This window comes from Tenrec ecaudatus, chromosome 16, assembly GCF_050624435.1.
Source record: "Tenrec ecaudatus isolate mTenEca1 chromosome 16, mTenEca1.hap1, whole genome shotgun sequence".
Classification (NCBI taxonomy): Eukaryota; Metazoa; Chordata; class Mammalia; order Afrosoricida; family Tenrecidae; genus Tenrec; species Tenrec ecaudatus.
In genome coordinates this window covers 48,727,441-48,744,198 of record NC_134545.1, presented here as the reverse complement: position 1 = coordinate 48,744,198, position 16,758 = coordinate 48,727,441, and the positions used below count along the sequence as shown (strand labels likewise).

Genomic DNA, 16,758 nt, shown 5'->3' with positions numbered 1-16,758 from the left:
GCTGAGCCAGAGAAGGTTCTCCTGAAAGATGGAACCAATAGGAGACAGTGGATGACCTTGATACGCCTTGTTACTGTTAGCAGTCGACCCTGACTCAGAGTCACTTTATGGACAAGAGGGCTTCAGAAAGTTCGTGGGGAAGTGAAGCGGGAAGATAATTGAATCTGTCCATGAACTTTTTGAAGCCCCCTCATGTAACAGAATGATTCTTGGCTCTGTCCTGCACCGTCTTCCCAATCATGAGTATGTGTTGGGTCATTGTCACGGCCCTTTGTGTCATGCTCTCCAATCTAGGGGCTCCTTTGGTGGACATCCATCTCTGTGGGGTTATGACCGATTTGCAGAAGTAGACCATTAGGACTTTCCTCCTGGTCGGTGTCAGTCTGGAAGTTCCCCCTGCCTCAAACCTGAACTACCACGGCCGTAGCTTCCAACACCATGGCAACCACAAACCACCACAGTGTGAGAACCGGACAGGTGCGTGGTGGAATAGAGCAGAGATAAATAAGTAGAGAGATAAGTATAGATGAGTTTATTGTAAGGAATTGGCTCACTCGGTTTTGGAAATCTACAGACCAATCTGGCAGGCTGCAAGGTCTGGAGGAGTTGATGCTGTAGCCTCGAGCCAGAATGTTCTGCTTTTCTGGTCATCCTCATTTTTCCTCTTGAAAGCACCCAACCGATTGAATGAGGCCCAGCTACATGATCCGCCTTCCTTCACCCTGATTGGAGGTGTTAACCACACTGACAGACCGCTTTCACACACATGCTGCACATGAAACACCACAGCCTGCAGCCTCGTGGGAGAGGGGCCAGCGGACTGGGCTCCCCACCACCTCGTCACACAGCATCACTCATGTTGTCGTGGACAGAAAGGTGACCCGGGGAACAGCTGGACGCATAACAGATGCACATCAAGACCTTTGCAGGCCCACGTGCTTGTGTGCATACATGCGGATCGTCACATTCAGGGATCCTCATCTCAGTGACAAACAATGCCGTGGGGATGCATGCAGATCCTAAAGCCACGCTGCCCGGGGTGGGATGTCCATCATGCAGTTTAGAACCGGATGACCTTGGGCAGATTACTTAATTGCAAATATTGCAGCCCAATGCAACTGAAGCCCATAAGGCCTGCACCAGCCCACAAGCCCCTCTTGTGACTCACGCAGCCGCAGCCACGTGGATGCAGAATGCAGGAAGATGACAGGCAGTGGGTGCCGAGCCACGTGGGTGCAGGCTCAGTGCAATAGTGACAGGGCTCCCGGAGCTGTCAGGGTGGCCAGCAAGCTGCAAGGTGAAGGCCGAGAGAGAAGCAGCTTCCCCTGGCCCTCCTGATGAGAAGGCCACCCAGAAGGAGGCGCCCCTCCGCTTTGATCTATCTTCACGTTGACATGAAATGACATAACGACCCGACCAAGGAAACGAGAAATAGCACCTTCCCAGAAACAAAGAGCTCCTCCCAGAGCCAGCAGAGAGGGAGCCTTCCGTGGGCCCAGCAGGTGGACGTCCAGCGTCCTGGGCTATGAAGAAGAAGTCACTGTCACGGAAGCCACCAGCTTGTTTCTGCAGTAGGAGCCCCAGAAGCCAGAGCAAGTTCACGCTGTAGTCACTGTTCCTTTCTGCCTGGCATCCTTCAGCGAGGAACACCCACAGCCGGGAGTGAGTGAGGCCGGCTCCGCGCTTGCTCGGCCGGCTTCTCCAGGAGATGTGGTCTTCCCCGTCCTCGACTCCCAACTGGAACGTACTTGGATGAGCACCTTCCCTGAGGAAGTCATTATGTCCAACCAATTTTACATGCATGTCCTGATGTTTCCAAATGAAGTCCTGTGGAGTCCCGAGGTCCACGGTGTGTGTGTGTGTGTCTGATGGGAGGGGCACGGGAGGTGTTCCATGCCCTTCACCCAGTCTTTTGTTCTGCAGACTGGGTTTCTGAGGGAAGTGTTTGTTCTTAAAAGTCTCTGCCATTTAAATGTGTGGAAACCCCCACCGCAGGGGGGTGTGCACCCTTGTTCAGACTTGCAGGCCTCACCTGGGCAAAGCTGGGCCCTTGAAGCTCCCTGAGGATTGGCCCTGGCCTCTCCTGCTCCCCATCACCCCCATCTCCCTTCCTCTCCAGCTGCTGCACCATCTGCAGGGTTCTGGAAAGCGCTAACGTGTCTGAGCTAAAGCAGTGCTATCTATCTAAGGAAATATTTTGAAAATAAACTGGGCCACCCCTCTGGCTGAAGCTACACTTATTTTCAGCAAGGAATTTCACAACACAGAGTGGGGTTGGAGGGGGAGGGGGTGGAGAAAAGCCCAGGGCTTGTGAGGGAGTCGGGGAGAGGCTTGTGGGCCTATCTCGGCAGGGTTGACGACAGACATGTTTGGAGATGCCCTGAGATTCCCAGCCTAGAACCTCTGAGTCAGGGGGGAAGGGGGAAGCGCTCTCTCAGGGCACTCTAGGGCAGCGGTTCTCAACCTTCCTGATGCCACGACTCTTTCATACAGCTCCTCATGTGGTGCTGACCCCCAACCATAACATTATTTTTGTTGTTACTTCATTACTATCATTTTGCTGCACCTGTGAAAGGGTCGTTCTACCCCCAAAGGTTGAGGACCGCTGCTCAAGGCCTTGTCTTGTTTTTCTTTTGATAAATGCTATTTCTCTTCCACACTCCTCTGCCGTTTGAATCTGGTGCAGGTGCGGGTGACAGCGATGAGATGTGGCACCACTGTGCACTGCCCCAAGCTCTGCGGGGGTCTCTCCTTAAGACCCCTCTGTCACAGATGAGAAGGCAGGGTGAGTGCAAAGCCCACTCACCTCCGGCGCTTCCCTGTGCATTGAACAACGTTTCAATGAACAACGTTTCCCACACGTGCAATCCCGCCCCACGTGGGCGACTAGTGTCTCTCGTCCTGTGTAATATCCTCGGGGGCCATGCACTCGACGGCCTCTGGCCTGGCCATCTGCTGATACTGCTCCCTCTACTCTGACCTGCTCTGCTCGCCAGAGGGAGTCAACTTAAAAGGAGGAGTGGGCCTCCTCATGGCCGCCCCACGTGGCTCGGGACATGGGCTGTGCCAGGCTGTTCAGGGCCCAGCGATCTTTCAGCGAATATTCATTCCTCAGCCTCTTTGATCAGTCCCCGTCTTCCCAGCCTTCCAGCACCCCCAAACTGTCCTCCTGGTCCTCCTTCTCATTGTAGCCTTTCCCGCTCCCAGAACTGCCCCTCCGCCCTCTGGCAGCGCTCATGACTCACCAGCCTCTGTTGAGATGTCCTGTTCCCATCCTGCTGGAAGCGGGTCACATGTCACCCCACACTGCTACTGTTGCTTCTTGGGCTGTGGATTCCACTGGGTGGGGGTGCTGTGAGGGAAAGACGGCAGCTGCCGCATGTCCCCAGTGTCAGCCTGAGTAAGTGGAGCAAGTGAGTGAGAGACATGACAGGGACCTGGGATACAGGAGCTGCTGGCTGGGGGGTGGGGGTGGGGGTATGAAACTGAGTCCCAGTCCAGGATGCCCCCAATGGGGGAAGGTGGTGGATCACAAAGGCTGGGGTAGGGGGAGGTGCAACAGGGTTAGCTGGCGTGGGCCCAAGGCTATAGTTGAGGCAAGAAGGTGAGCTCCTGAGACAGGCAGGCCCAGGCAGATCACCCCGTCAAGGGCTCCTGCCCTGAGGACACTCTGCTGGGATCCTGAGGCTGAACGAGGTGCCTTTCTGTCCTGGCCAGACTGAAGACGGGGCTGAGAGCCCCCTCCAGCCCACTCCCGCCCTCACTTCCCTCAGATGACACCCCTGTGAGTTACTTGAGTTTGTGGGGGATTGGACTGTGGGTTTCTGTAGTCCACAGCACTGCCCCGTCTGAGGGAGAGGGGAGGGGGGGCGGATGCGGAAGTGATCTTGCCCCCTTGTGGATGTCCCTTAAACCTCCCCAGCCTCCAGTCCTCGCTTCTGAGCCCAGAGAAGGAAACAGGGCTAGCCAGCGCTGCCTCCTCCAGGTGGGAAGGGACTGCTCCAGGGTCCAGTTCCAAGCCTAGAAGCTGCCCTGGTGGGGGGAGGGAGACCCCCAGCACAGGAAGGGACCATGGCAAACCCTGGAGCTGGGGGGTCCAGAGCCAGTGCCGTACTGGTGAACAGTCCAGCGGGACTGGACGGTGATTGATAGGGGGCTGGGCACACACCCCAACCGCTTTTTAAGTGTTTAAGTCTTTTTAAAGTGATTCCCAAAGAGCAGCAGGTGCCCAGGAAAAGCAGACCTAAGCCCAAGGGTGTGAGCCACCCCCTCCCTGCCCAGGGTCCGAATCCAGTGCCCTCTGCACTCATGCACAGATGCTCCAGCCTCATGGGCGGGTCTTGGGGGAGGGCCCCTGGCAGGGAGGACAGAGGTGGGGAGCCAGCCCCACCCTTCCGCCCAGGCTCAAAGGTCTGGCTTTGGCTCTGAGTCACCAGCAGAAGCACAGCCTGGCAGGTGGGCAGCAGACCCTGAGTGACACTCAGTAGTGTCATGTTTTCCCAGTGCCTCCAGAGCGTGCTCTGCGCTGTGAAGGGTGAGCCATGTGCTGTGTCCCCTAGGACTCCCAGCACCCTGCCCTCCAGACTTGCCTGGCCTCTCTCCTTCCAGGCCCCCCAACCACCAGCCCCATCCATCCGGCCCTGCCTCCGCGTGTGAAGCAGATCCTGGTGGCAAACACACTTGGGTGTGATGATCACCTTTGACGCCTGGCTGCGGGGCCTCTCTGAGCCTCCGTTTGCGCATCTGTGAAATGGAGACATTACTAAAAACCTTGCGGGTGTCGGTGGGAGAAGACAGAGGTGCTGTGGCGGGGCTTAGTGAATGGAAATTAATGCCATTCAAGACCCCTGTGCAACCACATTCACTTTGCTAGCTGCATTTTTTTTTAATCGAGTGTTTTTGGGTGGTTTTTTTTTTTTAAAGAACTAACGGCTCACCCTTCTTGAGTGATTATTGGAGGCCAGACACAGCTCTGAGTACTGATATGAGGAGCTTCAAGAAGTTCGTGGGGAAATTACCTTATCTTTTCACTCGATTTTCTGTGAACTTTTAAAGTCCCCTTGTAGAGAAACTCACTCCATGACCACCTATCACCCCATGTGGTTTCCACGGCGGACGGAGAAACAGAGGCACGAAGGGGTTAAGTAGTTTGGTCATTGCCGCACATACAGCCAGAACTCGGGCCTGTGGCTGCCGAGCTCCAGACTGCAGGCCTGTCACCACTTCCGCTGCCATCCAGCCCCAAGGAAGCCTCCGCGCAAGGATGGGTGGGTGGTGGACTCCCCACTCTGAGCCTGCCAGGTGTGCAGCACAGGGAGGAGGTGCAGGGCATTTGGATCTCCGAGCGTGAGGCCCCCCAGAGCTTCCTAGAGATCACAGGTTCTTCTAGACGGTGGGTGCCCAGTTTTCTTGGCCAGGCAAATGCTGCTGCTGTGGCTGTTTGGAATGAGAGGGGCTCTTTAAAACTTCTCTAGACCCTCTCCTCAGAGAGGGGCGCGGGCCCCCAGAGGTGCCTGTGCAGTTCCCAATGGTCAGACCTGGAAAAGGGAACAAGTCAAGTCGGGGTGAGTGCCAGCCTCCTTGGACCAGGCTGGGGGCACCAGACACCAGATGGCTTCAGCTGCTGCTGCGGGCTGAGCCTCCTCCCCTTCCAGCCCACAGCCAGGGCAAAGCGGCAGGGCGGACGGGACCGAGAAGACTCTCCACGTGCATTGGAAGGCCCAGCACATGAACGACCTCGTCTTCACCACCACCTTACAGAAGAGGCTTGGTTGTCCCAGAAACGCACAGTGAGGCTGAGGAGGTTTGTCTGGCTCGCCTGAGCTCCCTTAGTCCAAAGAGAAGGCTTGGGGACTCACGCTGCCGAGGGCCAAGGGCCTGGCCTCTGCTGGAAGATGGCTCTCCGGCCGTCTTCAGGCTGTGTAGGACTTGCCTTTCCAATACATTGTGCTGCCGTGGACGGGCAATGGGTCTGTCCACCGACCGCACTATGAATAATCCTCCCCGGTGAGAGAAAAGCTCTTAGTTCCCGTGGGCCATGAGTCACCGTTTTTTCCTGGAGCCCGTTTGAAGCCATAAGGAGCCCTCTACAAGGCATTGGGAACCAACTCCTTCTCCACTCTGGTGCCAGCCCCACCCTGGCCCAGCCCGTCTGCGAGAGAGGGCTGGAAAGAAACCGCCTTTGAGAACGAGCCTGCCTCTGGGGGTTCCCCAGCATACAGTGCTTCGCTGTTGCTCAATGGGCAGTCACTGGACTTCCAGAGGTCTGTGGTCATCCTAGCCTTCTGGGGTCCCCCAGACCCTTTAATACCCAAGCAGTGACACCCCAAGCCCCAGACTCACATGGTTAGCACAACTTCAGTTCCCTCTCTCCTGGAAGTGCAGGGACTCCCTCCCAGCCCTGTGCCCCTCAGTCCATATCAGGCTTTGGGGATAAGCATTCTTCCCCAACAGGAATTGGGGGTGTGGGGGAAGCAGAGGCAAACCAGATACCAGTCTCAAGCTTAGTCACTACCATGATGATTTTTGGAGAGTTGTGCTTTTTCTGACGGCAGAAGGTAGTTTGTTGTATTTCTTGATTGATCTAGAGCCATATCATAGTAAGCAACCCTGTTAAAATGAGAGGCTTTTAGTACGTTCACAGTGCTGTACACCCACCACCCCTTTAGCTACTCTCAAACATCCCCATCACTCCAAAGTCAACCCCCTGTAGAGAGCTTGGGAGGAAGATGAGGCGTTTGTCCTGGACAGAGGTATAGGCTCGGTGTGCTCTGCTCTGTCCCACGGGGTCCCCCTAAGTCAGCCCAGACCCCACGGCTACGAGTTTGTCTTGAGGGTATGTTGTTAGCAGTTGGCCCCCAGCCCCCTTGTCGCCAGCCTGCGACAACCGCGAATCCTGGAGAGAAGGTGGACTTTGAAGCTAGACTGCAACACCTCCTACCTCACGAGTTTTCTGTTCTGGGATAGGATTTGGGCTTGTCCTCTGCTGACGTTCCAAGGCTTGTTAAAGAGGCTTCCAGACAAGGGACTTGTGCAGGTAGAAAACCGCTTGCCTGTTGGCTCCGGCGTGTGGCGACCTTCTGGCACCTGCGGCCACGCTTCCTCCAGCTGTTGGCGTGTCGGAGCCCACTGTGGGCTCACCCATCTCTTGGGGGGTCCTTCACTGGGGTTGACCCTCCACCCGAAAGTGAGCACATAACTTTATTTCATTTTAAAGGGGCCACATGCACATGGTACCAAGCCTCAGCTCTACAGAAAGGTGCAGAGCCGGCTCTGCCCCGCGCCTTGCACAGACTCCCGGGTCTGGCCACCGGCGTAGCCAGCACGACCAGTGTCTGGTGCACAGGTGGGTAGAGACCCCAGGTTTTCTGCTCCCGAAAAGTGGCTCCCTGAAATCTGCAAATCAGAATCACCCCGGTGCAGTGAGTTTGCGTGTATGCTGTTTTTAAATGTTTGCGTTCATTTCTGTAAGATGCACGGCACATAAAAGCCGCCTTGTAAACCATTGTAAAGCACACAATTCAATGAAACCATTCATTTGTTGTGTGTGTGTGTTGCAATTTTTATTATGATTAAAACATACTCAACCCAGCATATAGCAACCCAACAAATTTTGACCTGATCGATGCCAGTATCTTTAGGCTTAAATGTGTCCAGTTTCAAAACAGTTTGAATCCTCTTCCGTTGGGCTCCCGGCCCTACGGTTAAATAAACTTTGACCCAGCCTGGGAAATCCTGGGCCCAGGAAGGATAGCCAATCTGTCCAAAGACCCTGATTGCATCGTGGCTAGGTGGCCATTCTCTCCCAGGCCGTTCTGGCTTCGCTGAGCTCTAGACCTCACCCCACCCGTACCCTGCCCCCAGCCGCCGTGTGATCAGGGGAGGCCAGCCCTCTCTGCTCCTGTCCATCCCAAACCTTGACTTGAAAAATAAAAAGTATTTCCCATAGATTATTCCTGGAGAGGGAGGTCCGCATAGCATTCCATCCATGTTGCATTTCTCAGCAAAGTCAGCCTGGGCTCACCTGCGTCAACTTATGAATGTCTTGTGAACAATTTCACCTTTTCCATCACATCAAAGATTCTGGGTGGTCTGTTTCTCTCCCGGCCTCATAGCACCTTCCTGCACATGTACAGTCGCTGACGGGGGTGGGGGGGAGCACCCAGGAGACACCCACCCTGCCTTCCAGATTAGCAACACCACTCCCTCCTCAGACTCGCCCTGCATACTCGCTCACTCGGAGTCAGGATCAGCTCGATGGCAGTGAGACACTGCACCACCGGCTGGGACGCACTGTGCCATTTCATCTTTATGACAACCCATGAGGTGCTCTGGGGGCACTATTGGGCAAGTGTTAGACTGCTGATCCCAAGGTTGGCAGTTCAAGCCCACGAGCTGCTCCCCAGGAGAAAGAAGAGATAATTTGCAGTCTCTGAAATCCTACACAGGGTCCCCCGGAGACAGAATCAACTCAATGGTAGTGGGTTGGTGAGGGGCACTGCCACCCCCTCTTACAAAGCAAGCTTGAGAGCAGAGCAGCCGAACACCTGCTGGTGTCACACAGTTGAAATGGACTCAGTCGTGCTCCAAACCAAGCCGTCACCAGCTGGCTCCTGTCACAAAGCTCCCCCACCCACCCCCACCACCGGCTTCTCAGAGAGGATAGCACTGTTTCAAAGGCCTACTCACTTTGCTCGGCGGGGGCTCCCATGCCCCACTTGTTACCAGAGTCCCTCCAACTCATGGGACCCCGTGTTACAAATGAGAACAGCCAGCCCAAACCCAAGCCCAACCTAGTGCCATCGAGCTGATTCTACTTACAGAGACTCTCTGTAGGCTTTCCAAGCCTGTCAGTCTTCATGAGAGCAGACAGTCTCATGTTTCTCCCAGGGAGAGGCTGGTGGGTTTGAACTGCTGGCCTTAGTGATCCAACAGCACCACCAAGGCTCCCACTCTCAGGGGGGCCCAAATGACATGAAATTGCTGCATTTCTCTCATCCTTCCACCACTTCCTGTCTCTGTGGACCCGGCCTTCTTTGAAAAGACACCGAGAGCAGGGTCTGGAAGAATGTGGGCCGAATCCCGAGGCGCTTGTGCCCGGGTGGTAGGATTGGGGTGATTTCTTGCTTTCTTCAGGATATTGACCTATTTTTTTGACTCTTGCATCATATACTACACATTTGTCATTATTATAAACCGTGAAGTGTCTGCTTCAAAGAATGCAGAACAGAGGAGGATCCATGTCGTGGGTGAGTTTGTGGCAGGGGGGTAGGGGGGGTGCCCGCCAAACATTTCTCCACCTTCTCCACCTGTGCCGTCCTGGGTGGTACAGTGCTTCGCACACTCAGCTGCTAACGGGAAGGCTGCGGGTAAAGCCTACCCCCAGGTAACTCAGAACAAAGGCTTGGCCATCTGTTTCCCAAAAGTCAACCTTGGAAAACTGTGGAGTGAAGCTTCACTGCCCCAGGGAATCCCAGGAGTCAGAACTGACAGCAAAGGACAACTGGCTCACTGGTATCCCCGTCTTATGAGGTCTCATGGACAAGCCCAGCCCCGCATGTCCCCAGAGCGCCCCTTGCTCCTACCCTCAAAACCATCCTCAGCCCCGCAGGTCTCCTCCTCTTTGCCCGAGCCTCCCACTAGTCTTCTGTGCAAGCTGGAGGCTTCCCATCCCCCTCTCCTCCATCACCTCCATGGTCTGGTCCAATGAGACGTGGCAGCTCAGAGAAGCTAAGTGATCTGCCCAAAGGCACCCAGCTCCAAGGGCAAGGTCTCCTGGGGGCAATACTCAAGCACATTCCTCACGTAGCACCGTCTCTCTGCTGGTGCCCCAGTTACCACTTCCCACCTTGTCCTGGAGTGAATACGTACGATCTGTTGCCAAGTTCATGAGCCAAGCTGAATAGGAGCCCCTTGAAGGCCATTTCTGAGGCCTGGGCAGAAGGGGCCAGGCCAGCTCTCTCCAAGTGCGGGTGGAGCCCACTCTGTATTCTCTAAGGGCACCCCTCCTGCCCTTACACAGGACCCTCGTATCTGACATCCTCCTGGGCACTAGCCTCCTCCTCTGTAAAAAGGCTACCATGTCATGATGGACGGACTCCCTGTTGCCAGGGTAACGTGGTAACTGTCTGGAAAACTTGTAGAACCGTGCCGGCACTGAGTAAAGGGTGTATAGGATGACGCTTTGGGACAACCTCAAAGGACTCAAATCGTGCTCCGTTTCAGTATTCTTTGAGTTTGGGGGACCAGAGAGAAGTCTGAAAGGGTGGGATCAGGCTGTAGGGTGGATGTGGTCAGGAGCAGGTGCATCCTGGTGATGGAAATCATTGATCAGCACAGCCTAACTTGCCTTTTCTCACCGGTGCAATCCTCCATTTCCTTCATACTTCTTCCTGATAAGTCCCTGTAGCCTTTGAAAAAAAATCTATCCAGATCGGCCCTTTGGGGGATAGCAAACCAAACGCACTGCCATCGAGTCAGTGCTGACTCATGGCACCCCCCTGCTTATTTCTGAGACTGTAACTGTCTATGGGAGCAGAAAGCTCACTTTTTCCCCCTCAGAGGTGCTGGTGGTTTCAAACTGCTGACCATGCAGTTCATAGACCAATGAGTAAGTACTACACCATCTGGGCTCCTCAAAACTCCGTCACCGTAACCCGCTGAGCTGACTTCCCGCCTTGAATGTCACTGGCCCCGAGGCCAGAAGACCCCTCTACAGCTGCACAGTTTTCTTTTTTTTTTTTTTATTTGAAGAACTAAGTCTTTATTGGGCTCAGACCAGGAGTCCATGGGTCTTTAGAACCTCTGAGCTGCACAGTTTTCATTCGATCTTTGGCGTCTTTCTTCCCCCGTCCTCTGGCTGGCTACTCCCGTGACGAGTGTGTGAGACAGGGTTCTCTAGAGAGACAAAACCAGATTGCTAATAATTTTATATCTATATACAGATAGAAAGATAACACAAGAAATAAACAGTTAAATTATAAGGCAGTACAAATGGCTCAGTGCAACTCACTCTCGTGAGACAGTTGTGAGACACTGTCAGTCCTTCAAGTCTGGAGGGCCGCTGGATAGTCCTCCATGGAGCACTTCAGGCTATCCGGGCACAGGCAGCAAACAGCAAGGCAGGTCGCCAACAGTCAGCCAGATGACAGGGTCTGACAGTCCCCAGCTCCAGAGATGTAAATTCCAATAGTGTGGCGAAGCAGGTCTTGAAGGAACCTCAAGTGACGGTGACACAGTCCGTGGGTTAGGTGTCCCACAGGTAGTGCAGCTTGTAAATGGAGGCACAGAACAAGCAAGGCAGCCTCTCACTGGTCCGATGATCAAAGAGCAAGAGACAAGAAAGGCGAGGCTCACCGAGCCGTTTATCTCTCTGCCCTTCAATTAATCCCACATGCGTTTATCGGCCAGGTTGGCACAATAAACTAACTACCTCATGAGTTACCATCTCAGCAACTCACAGGGCCAGAACGACCGCCCTACAGGGTGCTGTGAGTCGACTGACTCGAGGCAGCCCACCCTGGTCACCGAGACACATGTAAATGGTTTCATTTGGAAAGAATCCACGCATGTAGGGCCTGGATCCTTCCTAGAGGTGCTTCCTGACCCGCCCTCGTACACATGACTGAAACAATCCTTCACGGCAGCGAGCTGCCCGCTGGACCCCTGCTTAGGGCGGCCGCGCATGTGTCAGAGCCAAGCCGCGCTCACAGGGGCATCTCCGTGGCCGGCTCTTCAGAAGTGCGTCTCTGGGCCTTGGTTGTTCTTTTCCATCTTCTGAGGGGCCTCTGGGTGGACTCGAACCCTTACCCTTTTGGGTAGCACCTAGTATGTAACCGTTTATACTACTCGGGGACTTCTGAGTGCCCGCCTGTGACAGATGCACTGTGATACTGTCTGTCCCAGACTAGGCTACTCTGTTCTTTTTTAAAGCTTGACGGGTTTACCAAATGGCTTTTTATTCTGCAGTTAAAAGCTAATCTGCCCTCCTCCACAGTGGTTCTGAGACGGTGGGTGCATGAAAATCCCCCAGAGAGCCTGTCCGCACGCAGGTGTCCGGGGTGACGCTTGAAAAGTTGTGTTTCTGTCAGGCACCAGGTGATGCTGAGGCCGCTGGCCCAGGGACCACGCTGAGACCCTAGAATCTTCTTAGCATCAGTTTGCTCCCTTGGTCATGACCCGTAGGGGCTCTGCCTATTGACCAGATGAGAGTTGCTGATGCCCAAGCCTAACATTTGTGGGTCTAGGAGATCTTTGGGGGTGCTGATCGGATGCTGCCTTTGCAGGTCTTAACCACACCCTCCTGAAATCTGGCTTATGCTAATAATATGAAGCTCTGTGGGTCAGAGAGGGGCTAAGCAGAGGAGCGCTAGTGCCTGCCCTGGCTGAAGTACCTGCCTCTCAAAAGCCCAGACCCGCAGAACATACAACCTCCCCAGCCTTTTGGAAGCACTGTTGTTCTACAGAGCAATGAAAGGAACCATTAGCATGCGAGTCGCACCTTTTCTGTGTTTTTAAAGGGAAGAAGTTAGGTCAGGCATGACCACCCCGCCAGTCCTGACTAGGGTCTGGTAGGTTTCATGGGCTCCCCAGGTTCCCAGCTTTAACCCGGACCTGTCTCGGGCATCGGAGCCGAGTGCTGGCATGACCACTTTCCAGCCTGCTGACTGCAGAGTCGGGGCCAGATTCCCAGGGGAACCCTCAGCGTCCACACTGACCCTCCCCCTCCTCCATAGTCTCTGAGTCCCCAGGTTTGGGGCCCCTCGCCAGCCTCGCCGCCCTGCAGAAGCTAACCCCGCGCCGGAGTGGCCTTGAGGGGGAGGGAAGTGTTAACTGGGCACAGAGCCCCACTGTTCCCGTAACAATGGCCCGTTTATGATTGGATTCTGTCTGGGGTGGCCCCCTCGACTGGACTTCAGGGAGGAGAAAGGACTCTAGCCCCCCAGGCAGCCGTTTCTGGGTGTGAGGTTGACTCAGAGACCTCAGCCTCTGTCTATCCACAGAACCTCATTCTTCAGACCCTCCGGCGTCCACTGGAAGCCCCCTCTCCCTCGGTGCAGTCCAACAAGCATACATTGAGCAGCCCCAGGGCACTGAGGCAGGGCCGAGGCCGTGGGGTAAAGCAACAGTAACAGGCATTCAGGGCTTATCACAGGCTGGCTATCCCACCCTCACCCCCACCCCACCCCACCCACCCTTGGGTCACTGAAATCCACCCACACGTTCCCTTGACTCGTAGCAACTCTACGTAGGGTTACTGGATCTGTGACCTTGTGGTTCAATGTCCAGCGCTGACCTGACAGCACCACCAGGCTCCCTGCATCCAGTCAACTCTGGCTCCCGGCAGCCCCTCCAGGACAGGGCAGGCCTGCCCCTGCGGGTGTACGAGACTGCAACACTTCATAGGAGCAGAAAGCCTCCCCTAATCCCCTGGGGGATTCCAACTGCCAACCTCACGACCATGACACCGCCCGGGCCTCGGGAGTCACGAGGGAACTTATAAAACTGATGCACAGATCAGGTCAAAATCTTCAGTGTGGAATCTAGATCGTGGGGAAAAATTTTTTTTGTTCTCTCAGTGATTCTTGGCTCAGCTGGAAGTGAGCATCTCTACCTGCTCCCGGTTAGTCTCTGTCTGAAGCCTGGACCAGGCACACCTGTTTCTGGGCTAGGTGCTTATGAGGCTAACATTGTGCCCCCCACACACACACACACACGCGCGCGCGCGCGCCCGCTCACCCAAACATGTCCTCAGCTGACCCCTCAGAACCTGGGAGTATGTTCACTCACATGGTAAAAGGACCTTTGCCAACAGACGCGAAGTTCAGGATCTTGGGATGTGGGGAGATTATCCGGGATTATCTGGCTGGGCCCAGGATCATCACAAAGGTCCTCAGAAGGGGGGACAGGGAGAGCTGGCTACAGAAGAGGAGAATCTGAGTGAGAAGTGAGAAAGCCCCCTACCCCTAGTTGTTGCTGGTTTTCGAGGGGAGGCAGGAGCTCCGAGCCACAGACAGCTGGTAGCTTCTAGAAGCTGGACAAGGGAGGGCACAGATTCTGCTCTAGCTGAGACACCTGGATTTAAGCCCAGCACATTGGTTTCTTTCTTCTGATAGGCAGAACTGAAAAGTGATAAATTCAGGTTGTCCTAAGTCACTACATTTGTGCTAATTGGTTACATTAGCAGTAGGGAAACTAAACAGTACTATGGCAACGCTAATCTTGAGTTGCTCTTAATTTAAGCCCACCCATGGAGCTAACGTACGAAGAGCAGAATGCTCAGGGCAAAAATTCATTACCAGCAAAACCAAGCTGCTATTTGGCTTTAGGAAGACTGCAGGGGGCGGGGGTTGGTTTAATATTTACAGAGGATCTGAAGGCAATAGTTTCAGGGCTTCAATTCTGTTCTGTATGTTCTCCCTTTTGATCTGGAATCTTCCATAGAATCTTGGGTCAAACATTCTAAACTGTGCCTCAGGCACCGTCCATGCTCCTGGTTTCATGCCATGGGGGCGAGTGTTCACGGAGGCAGCATCCTGTGTCTCCCTCCTCTGCTGCTCCTCCTCCTCCCTCTGCTGCTCCTCCTCCTCCCTCTCCTGCTCCTCCCCCTCCCTCTCCTTCTCCTCCCCCTCCCGCTCCTCCTCCTCCCCCTCCCACTCCTCCTCCTCCCCCTCCCTCTCCTGCTCCTCCCCCTCCCTCTCCTCCTCCTCCCACTCCTGCTCCTCCCTCTCCCACTCCTCCTCCCCCTCCCACTCCTCCTGCTCCCTCTCCCGCTCCTCCTCCTCCCTCTGCTGCTCCAGGCACACAGCAATCCAGTGCCTGGGACAGTGGCTTGCGAGCTTTTAAGACCCCGAGTGATCTGCAGTGAACTAGATAATAGAACAGACCAAACCAAACTCACTGCCACCGAGTCGATTCTGACCCATAGCGACCCCATAGGACAGGGTAGAGCTGCCCCTGTGGGTTTTGAGGCTGTAGCTCTTCTGTTTCTATAAGACTTTATAAGAGTCGAAAGCCTCGTCTGTTTTCCGAAGAGCGCCTGGTGGCTTCAAACTGTCAGCTTCCCGGTGAAAACAGACCAGATCCTCCGGACTGGGGCCCGCACCATGTCCTCCAACTGGGTCGTGTTCTTGGGGCCAAATTCCGGTCCCCTTGTTTTGGTGAACTGGAGGGGCAGCCCCAGAGAGGAAGGCGCTCTGTGAGTTGGGTTGGCACGGCGTGGAACAGGGGCTCAGACTCAAGAACAAATGGGCGGATGGCGCAGGACCGGGCCGTGCTTCAGTCTCTTGTGCAGACACGACGGCGCGGCATTGCAGCCAACTGTGAAGGAGCCCTGCTGGCCCAGTGGTTACGTGTTTGGCTGCCAACCAAAAAGTGGTGGCTTGAACCCACCGGCGAGCGGCTCCAGGCAGGCAAGGGCTGGCAATGCCTCCGAGGCCTGTGGGCAGCTCTGTGCCCCAGGCTCATGAGGGGTCGGAGCCAACGCAGTGGCATACAACAGCTCCTCTAAGGGCACTTGGCCACAAACCTAAAGTTCAGGGGTTTAAGTCCACTCGGGTGCTCAGGAGACCCACAGCTTGCCAACCTGCCTCCATCAAGACTTCCGAGGGAAGCCCTTGGGAACAGTCTGCTTTGTGGGCAAACCCCGGGGGCTCTACATGCGCCGGAATCCACGTGACGGTGATGGGACCGTGAGACTGGGGCTTCCCCATCACGTCCCGCATCCTCACCAGCCTCCCTCACAAAGGCCCAGGCAGTAGACAGAGCACCGGGAGCCTTCTGCTGCCCAAGGAGAGAGGTCTCCTCAGACGTACTGCCTCACCTTTAGCTCTGGTTCTCAAAAGCTCCTTTAAACCTGCCTGCTGTGGAGAGCTAGCTCTTTGGAAAAATTGAACTTCTAAATCTGAGATACTTAGAGGTGCACATGCAACTGTAAGACATCCTGCAGCGACAGCCATGTGCCTGCTCCCCAGTTGGCCCAGGGCTCATGACCGGGGCTACAGTGGAAGCACCGTCAGGATACCAGCACGAGCGTCTTCCTGCTAAAGAAGCCACGTGTCACTGTTACAACCACACCCACTTCCTTCTCACCCCACCCCTCCTTGACCCATGGTAAACACTAATTAGGCCTGTTGTGATAATCCCATCATTTGCAGAATGTTATATAAACAGAAAGAATCGTGTAGTGTGGCCCTTTGGGGGCTGGCGGTCTCGCTCAGCATCATCTGCTGGGGAGGGAGTGTTCTGGGTCACTGTGGGGGCCGGTCACTCGTTCTTTCTTCTTGCTGAGTGGCTTTCCATGCAGGGGGCTGGCAGGGGAGGGCTGGTTTTGTTTCGTTTTATTTTTAACTTTTTATCGTGATCTTGGTTGGAGGAGGTGATTTTAAATGGTCTATTCAGACGCAGTCCCAGGAGCTCTCTAAATGCTGTGTCCCAAATAAAACAAGGACTACAGAGAGACTCAGCCAGCATCTAGGCCCCAGTCATGGAGAGATCCAGTAAGCCTGCCAGTTTGGGGGCCCTGGTGAGCCAGCAAGTAGGGTTACTAAGTACCCCTGCTGTTTCTGAGATGCTCCAGAATCTGCCTGGAGAACTTGAGGGCTGCAAACCAGAGCTTTAGAATCTTTGCTCATCCCCCTGAGAAAAACCAAATAAACAAGCCTGAATGCCCGGGGGTCTGGCCCCAGAAATTTCTAAACTCCTCAGGTTGCATGGAGATTGCACATTGGGCTACTAACCATAAAGTCAGCAGTTCAAAAC

At 54.8% G+C, this 16,758-nt stretch overlaps 1 protein-coding gene across 4 annotated transcripts in view; it reads left to right on the top strand.

The window, feature by feature from the left end:
* CHST3 (carbohydrate sulfotransferase 3) overlaps nucleotides 1–16,758 on the top strand; it is a 37,487-nt gene that overhangs the window by 6,753 nt on the left and 13,976 nt on the right. The window contains exon 1 of one of the 4 annotated variants that reach the window (XM_075534872.1): nucleotides 3,647–3,784. The exons of the other annotated variants lie outside the window; for them this stretch is intronic. The gene's annotated coding sequence lies outside the window, so the exon portion shown is untranslated. Of the gene's footprint in view, nucleotides 1–3,646; nucleotides 3,785–16,758 lie in introns of those variants that run through there. 4 annotated transcript variants of the gene reach the window in all.